An 8254-nucleotide genomic window follows, 5' to 3' on the forward strand; every position below is an offset into this window, starting at 1 on the left:
AAAGTCCTTGCTTTGAACTCCAAGGATCAATATGAACACATGACATATTTTATCTTCTTTATATATAGAATATCCTCAAACGTAAAAACATTGTAAGTCTTTAATATTGCTAAAGAACAAATGATACAAGTCAATTAAATGTTTAAATATTTAAATATATTTCATACTCAGCCTTGTGAATTTTGAATACATCCACCAACTGCAGTTACAGGGTCTTCTCGTAAAACAACAGAGCACCTAGCCTGTACCTTTGTTGGGGAAATGGACTTGAGTTATACCAGCCATGTGATCCCTAGCCTACATCCAGCTACCATGCTCAGGACACATGATAGACATATTTGGCTTCATCATGAGCATGCAGTCAGAAAACCCAAACCATGAAGAACTACATGCCAAAGAGTTAAGAGTTCTCCCATACCACAGATAAACTGTCAAGGAGAATTAGAGACAAGAAGGAAAATGTGGGTTCTGGGGATTATGTCATCAAAAACAATAACCTTTAAGAATAAGTGACTGGGGATGTATACCTGGGTGACAATAAAGACAGATATGACTCGGTGTAGCTGTTACTACTGGTGGGGGAGAGAACAATGCCTTTGGGTGGGGTACCTGAGGGGCCTCTGAGGAACCAGAAATTTGTTTAATCTGCCTGTTGATTGTGAGACGTCCATTTATCATGAGGCACTAAATCCTGCATTTGTTTTGGGTGTTGATGCAGAGGCCATGGAGGGTGCTGCTTACTGGCTCACTCTCCACAGCTTGCTCCGCCTGCTCTCTTACAGAGAACAGAACCACCATCTCAGGGGTGGCCCCACCCACAATGGGCTGGACCCTCCCATATCAATCAATAATTAGAAAAATGCCTTAAAGGCTTGCTTATAACTTGATCTTTTTTTTTTAATTTATTTATTTATTATGTGTACAACATTCTGCTTCCCACACACCAGAAGAGGGCGCCAGATGTCATTACAGATGGTTGTGAGCCACCATGTGGTTGCTGGGAATTGAACTCAGGACCTCTGGAAGAACAGTCAGTGCTCTTAACCTCTGAGCCATCTCTCCAGCCCCTTATAACTTGATCTTATGGAGGCATTTTTTTTTCAGTTGAGGCTCTCCTCTCTGATAACTTTAACTTGTGTCAAGTTGACTTAAAATTAGGCAGCACAAGCAAGCTGTACGATGTGTTTCCATATTCACACACACACACACATTCCCTCAACACATGATATTCTAGTTTGCTTTTATATTGCTGTGATTAAACACTCTGATCAAAAGCAAATTAAAGAAAGGATTTATTTCATTTTACAATTCTCGTGTCACAATCCCCAAGGGAATTCGGGGCAGGAACTCAGGGCAGAAACTGGAACAGCCCATGGAGGAGTGCTGCTTGTCACTGGTGATCTTGCTCTTATTCAGCTACCTTTCTTAAACAGCCAGCCCAGGCTTACCTGCCTAGGGATGGCACACTCACAGTGGGCTGGGCTCTCCTATATCAACCGTTAGTCAAGAAATTCCCCCATAGACATGTCTACAGGCCAATAGGATGGATGCAATTCTTCAATAAAGGTTCCTCTGTCCAGTCTGTCAAGCTGACAATGAAGGTGGTCCCACACACTCATAAATAAATATTAAAGAGTATTTAATAAAATGAATCCATGATTTTTGCCTTATATTTTACATTTTTTAAAACATGGAAACTTAAACACGCAGGGCAAGATTTCTACCATGTTTTTATGTCCCCCAGACCCTGTAACTCCACAAGGGTGTGCTTGTGTTGGAACGTTCATGTGCATGGAAGCTAGAAGACAGCTTCCAGTGCTGTTCAACTTTCTTATTTCTTTTTAAAAGCAAACAGGGTCTTTTATGGTCGGAGCTCTCGAACTGGCTAGGCTGGTTCACCACTGAGCCCCAAGGATTGCCTTGGTCCTCCCTTTTTAATTATTGGCATTTACCACCATACCCAGCTTTTTCTGCACATAGGTTCTGTGCTTGCTTACACAGCATGCCCTTCTTGACTGAGCATCTCATGATCCTTAACATATCTTTAATTTTGCTTCCCCCCTGCCAACTTTGGGGTTTTTGCTTTTTTCAAACTTAACATAGAGTCAAACTTACTTTTTTCAGTTTAGAGTTCTGAGTTTGGACATAGATGTAGTATTGTGTAACCATGACCAGAACCAAGAGAGAAGACACCTCTGTCATCCCAGAATTCTCTATACTACTATACTTTATACTATATGATACAGCCTCCCACTACCCAGCCACTCAAGAGTTTTGCCTTTTCTGGAATGTTAGGGGATGAAATAATACAATGGATAACCTTTTGAATCTTGCTTATTTCACTAGCAATAATGCATTTTGTGTAATGGCATGTATCAATAATCCATTCTTGTTCATCACTGCATACTAATTTATTTCTTCTTTTATTACCTATTTCTCCTTTGGTTTCTATTCAGTTTGGTGAAACTGATATGGAAGCTGCCTATATCGAGAGGAGAAAAGAGATAGTAAAATAAGAGATCAGACACCCCCACCTAGAAAGGGAGAGAGAACAATGGAGAAGGATGTGCCCTAATGATGGTCCACTTCCCTCAATCAGAGGTTCTGGTGTGGTATTCTGTGTGTATAACTTAGGGGTTGTTTTTGAACTCATTCTCCAACTGTGTTTCTGCTCTTTGCATACATAAACTTCAATGTTTTTCCTGCAGAACTACAGAAAAGCTGCCTTGTTTTGTATAAAATACCCATAACAATCATCCCACCTGCAATGAATGTTAATTGGCTTAAGTAAGGAGCACATAAAAGGGATTTTTGTGTAATGAACAATATTGCTGTTCAACTATATACAATGCTATGGTAACAGTTCCTTTCCTATACAACACCATGTTTTCTGCAGTTGTCTGATGTTCCCATTTCTTTGTTTCCCATATATTCCTGCTAGTTCATCAGCAAATCTTCCAACAGATCTTAAAACAGGAGAGATCAGGGACTGTCTAATGGCTGGGGCTTCCTTACACTGACTTGGTGGAACCCATGTGTTGGGATTTACAAACCTCTAGAGGCTGTACAAGAATGGTTTTCCCATCAAATTTTAGACATGAATATTTTACAAGTTTCATATTTCATTTTCACAACTATAAGGAGAAAATATGTAGGAAATTCACATGGAAAATACTGGAAACATCAACGATAACACATATGGTGATAATCAGTTTAATTATACAAAAACAGGAGAGATGGCCGGGCGGTGGTGGCGCACGCCTTTAATCCCAGCACTCGGGAGGCAGAGGCAGGCGGATCTCTGTGAGTTCGAGACCAGCCTGGTCTACAAGAGCTAGTTCCAGGACAGGCTCCAAAACCACAGAGAAACCCTGCCTCGAAAAAAACCAAAAAAAAAAAAAAAAAAAAACCAGCAGAGAAAATTCAATTTCCCATGATGAGTAAAGTTTATAACTTAAGCAAACAAACAATTCTAGTGAATAGAATTTCCTATGCTATACAAAGCTTCAGGATTATGATTTATAATAACTGTTGTATTTCAGAGCTTACTCGTCCTGGAGACTGTCTGCCCTTAGGAAGTAAATATTTAAGAGATGGTATAATTCTGCTTTCGGCAGTCAGAGCAGGTGTAAACTCAGAATACACTCGAGGCAGAAAGAGGACTTTGCCCTTTGCTTCAGAATCTTACTCACTGCACTCTCGACACCACTGATGTGAGGAAAGGGACAGGACACTGAATCGGAGACATTTATTCTAACTAAGCTCTAATTTCTCATCAAGTACATTTTTGCCTCATAAACTACTACCCCTTCGTTATTTTAACCACATAAAAATTAAATTATTTTCAGGATAATACATTTTTACAGATTCTTCTGAAAAATGTCCAGGCTACACTTGATAAGCAAGAATTGTTTGGAACAGAATGTTCAATCTAGTGGTGTCTAAACTAGTTATAAGAGCATACCCATGTTTACCTTTTGAAACATTGTGACAGTATACTGTCATCTACAAAGTTAATATCAGAGAAACATGCAATCAAATTATCAAAAGCAGTGAAGAATATCACAAAAATACCTCATTATATTTTAAGATTTTGTGTTGGACTACAATCATACCTAACCTGGGTCACATGTGGCCTGCAGGCTGTGGGTTGGATATCTCTGCTTTAGACTCACTAACCCCTGAATGTCTTCTTAAGTACAGGGTATCTTTAGACTCAATAACCACTAAGGGATTGGAGGAAGAGCCCCAGCAGCTGGTCAACAGGTAAGACTCCTGCAGGCAGGCCTCTCCACCACACCTGCCACCTACTAGACGCTGGAACCTTCAAATCCCACTCCGCCTCCCAAGCCCACAGAACCCATCACCTCCCCCCCTGCAGCATCAACAGCCCCTGAAGGCACAGGCACCACCTGCACCAACTGGAGGAAGAATCAATACCTGTATCTATAATTAATCCCAAACCCAGATGAGTAAACAGTAGTATAAAAATACATTCAACAACATAAAGGGCAATATGGCACCACCAGAACCAAGGAATTCTATAATAGCAACACCTGACTATCCCAACACAGATGAAGCAGAAAATGACCTTAAAAATAACTTTATGAAGATGACAGAAGCCCTTAAAGAGAAAAATTCCCTTAAAGAAATCAAGGAAAAGACAAAAAACTGAAAGAAATCAATAAATCCCTTAAAGTCAAGAAAACCAAGAAAAAGCAATCAAATAAGTAAAGAAAACAGTTCAAGAAAACTGAAATACAGACAATAAAGAAAACACAAATCAAGGGAAATCAGAAAATGAAAAATTTGGTAACCACAGATGCAAGCATAAACAACAGAATACAAGAGACGGAAGACAGAATCTTAGGTGGTGAAGATACATCAGAGGAAATAGATTCATCAAAGAAAACATTAAATCCAACAAAATCTTAACACACACACAAAAAATTGAGACACCATGGAAAGACCAAATCTAAGACTAATAGAGATAGAAGGAGACAAATACTAGCTCAAAGGCACAGAAAATATATTCAGCAAAATCATAGAAAAAAAACTTTCCCAACCTAAAGAAGGACATGCGTATGAAGATACAAGAGGCTTACAGAACACCAAAAAGACTGAACAACAACAACAAAAAAAAAATAGAAAAAAAGAAAAAAGTTCCCTCACCACATAATAATCAAAACACTGAATATACAGAATAAAGAAAGGATATTAAGAGCTGCAAAGGAAAACGGCCAAGTAACATATAAAGGCAGACCTATCAAGAATAACACCCAACTTCTCAATGGAGACAATGAAAGCCAGAAGGTTCTGGGCAGATGTGCTACAGAAACTAAGAAACCACGAACACCAGCCCAGACTACTAGACTCAGCAAAACTTTCAATCACCACAGAAGAAAACAAGATATTCCATGACAAAACCAGATGTAACCAATACCTATCCAAAAACCCAGCCCAACACAAAGTACTAGAAGGAAAACTGCAACCTAAAGAAGTTAGCCACGCCCACAAAAACAGACAATAGATAATCCCACACCAGCAAATCCAAAAAAATGAAACACACACACACACACACAACCAACACCAACACCAAAACCAAAAACAACAGGAATAAAAATCACTGGTCATTAATATACCTTAATATAAATGGACTCAATTCACCTGTAAAAAAACTCAGGCTAACTAACAGAATGGATACGAAAATAGGAGCCGCCCTTCTGCTGCACACAAGAAACACACCTCAACCTCAAAGACAGACATTACCTCAGGATAATCGTTTGGGAAAAGACCTTCCAATCAAACAGACCTAGGAAACAATCTGGTGTCGCTATCTTAATATCTAACAAAAGAGACTGCAAACTAAAATTAAGAGATGTAAAAGGACACTTCATATTCATCACAGGAAAAATCCACCAAGATGAAGTCTCAGTTCTGAACATCTATGCAGCAAATACAAGGGCACCCACATTTGTAAAAGAAACATTACTAAAGTTTAAATCACACATCAAACCCCACACATTCATAGTGGGAGATTTCAACACCCCACTCTCACCACTGGACAGGTCATCCAGACAGAAACCTAACAGAGAAACAGGAAACTAGCAGATGTCATGAATCTAATGGACTTATTAACAGACATCAACAGAACATTCCACCCAAACACAAAAGAACGTACCTTCTTCTCAGCACCTCAAGGAACCTTCTCAAAAACTGACCACATACCCGGTCACAAAGCAAACCTCAAGTGATACAAAAACAATAAAATATCCCCCTGTATCTTATCAGATCACCATGGTTTAAAGTTAAAATTTAACAACAACAGTAATTGCAGAAAGCATACAGACTCATGGAAACTGAAAAGTGTTCAACTGAATCACCCTAGGACAAGCAGAAAATGAAGAAAGAAAGTAAAGATTTCCTAGAATTCAATGAAAATGAATGCACAATATACCCAAACCTATCGGACACTATGAAAGCAGTGCTAAGAGGAAAGTTCATAGCACTAAGTGCCTACATAACAAAGTGGAAGAAATCTCACACTAGCTAATTAACAGAACACCTGAAGGCTCTAGAACAAAAAGCAAACTCACCTAGGAGTAGACAACCGGAAATAATCAAATTGAGGGCTGAAATAAATAAAATAAAAACAAAGAGAATACAAAGAATCAATGAAGCAAAGAGCTGGTTATTTGAGAAAAAATAAGATAGACAGATCCTTATTGAAACTAACCAAACAACAGAGAAAGACTATACAAATTAACAAAATCAAAAATGAAAAGGGGGCATAACAACAGACACTGAAGAAATCTAGAGAATCATTAGGTCATACTTCAAAACCTATATTCCATAAAACTGGGAAATCTAAAAGAAATATACAACTTTCTATATAGGTACCATATATCAAAATTAAGTCAAGACCAGATAAACTATTTATTTATTTATTTATTTGTTTGTTTGTTTATTTATTTATTTATTTATTCGAGGCAGGGTTTCTCTGTGGTTTTGGAGCCTGTCCTAGAACTAGCTCTTGTAGACCAGGCTGGTCTCGAACTCACAGAGATCCGCCTGCCTCTGCCTCCCGAGTGCTGGGATTAAAGGCGTGCGCCACCACCGCCCGGCTTCAGATAAACAATTTAAATAGACCTATAACCCCTAAGGAAATAGAAGCAGTCATTAAAAGCCTCCCAAACAAAAACGGAAGCAGATGGTTTCAGTGCGGAAATCTATCAGATTTTCAAAGAGCTAATACCAAAACTCTTCAAACTCTTCCACACAATAGAAAAAGAAGGAACACTGCCAAACTCCTTTTGAGGCTACAGATGCCCTGATATCCAACCACACAAAGGTGCAACAAAGAAAGAATTACAGACCAATCTACCTCATGAATATTAATAAAAAATACTCAATAAAATACTTGTAAAACGAATCTAAGAACACATCAAAAAAAAAAAATCATCTGCCATGATCATGAACACCCCAGAGATACAGGGAAGGTTCAACACATGAAAATCCATCAATATAATCCCACCATAAAAACAAACTGAACCATATGATCCCCACATGATCATCTCAATAGATGCTGAAAAAGCCTTTGTCAAAATCCAACATCCCCTTCATGATAAAAGTCTTGCAGAGAGCAGGGATACAAGGAACATTCCTAAACATAATAAAGGCAATATATAACAAGCCAACAGCCGACATCAAATTACATGGAGAGAAACTCACAGCAATTCCACTAAAATCAGGAATAAGACAAGGCTGTCCACTCTCTCCGTATCTGTTAGACCAGGCTATTCTCAAACTCACAGAGATACCTCTGCCTCCAAGGGCTAGGACTAACAGTATGTGCCACCACTGCCTAGCCTTTTATTTATTTATTATGTATTTATTTATTTTAAGATTTATTTATTTATTATGTATTCAGTGTTCTACCTACATGTATCACTGCCGACCAGAAGAGGGCACCAAATCTCATTACAAATGGTTGTGAGCACATGTGGTTGCTGGGACTTGAACTCAGGACCTTTGGAAGAGCAGACAAAGGTCTTAACCACTGAGCTATCTCTCCAACCCCAGCCTAAAGGATTCTTAAAAAGCCCTATTGTTGTGATTAGGAGCGGCGGGCTATGTTCCGGCACCCAGCCGCCCGCACGGCTAGCTTTATACCCAAAATAATTACACGGAAACTGTATTCTTTTAAACACTGCCTGGCCCATTAGTTCCAGCCTCTTATTGGCTAGCTCTTACA

Source organism: Chionomys nivalis, chromosome 5 (assembly GCF_950005125.1).
Source record: "Chionomys nivalis chromosome 5, mChiNiv1.1, whole genome shotgun sequence".
Lineage (NCBI taxonomy): Eukaryota > Metazoa > Chordata > Mammalia > Rodentia > Cricetidae > Chionomys > Chionomys nivalis.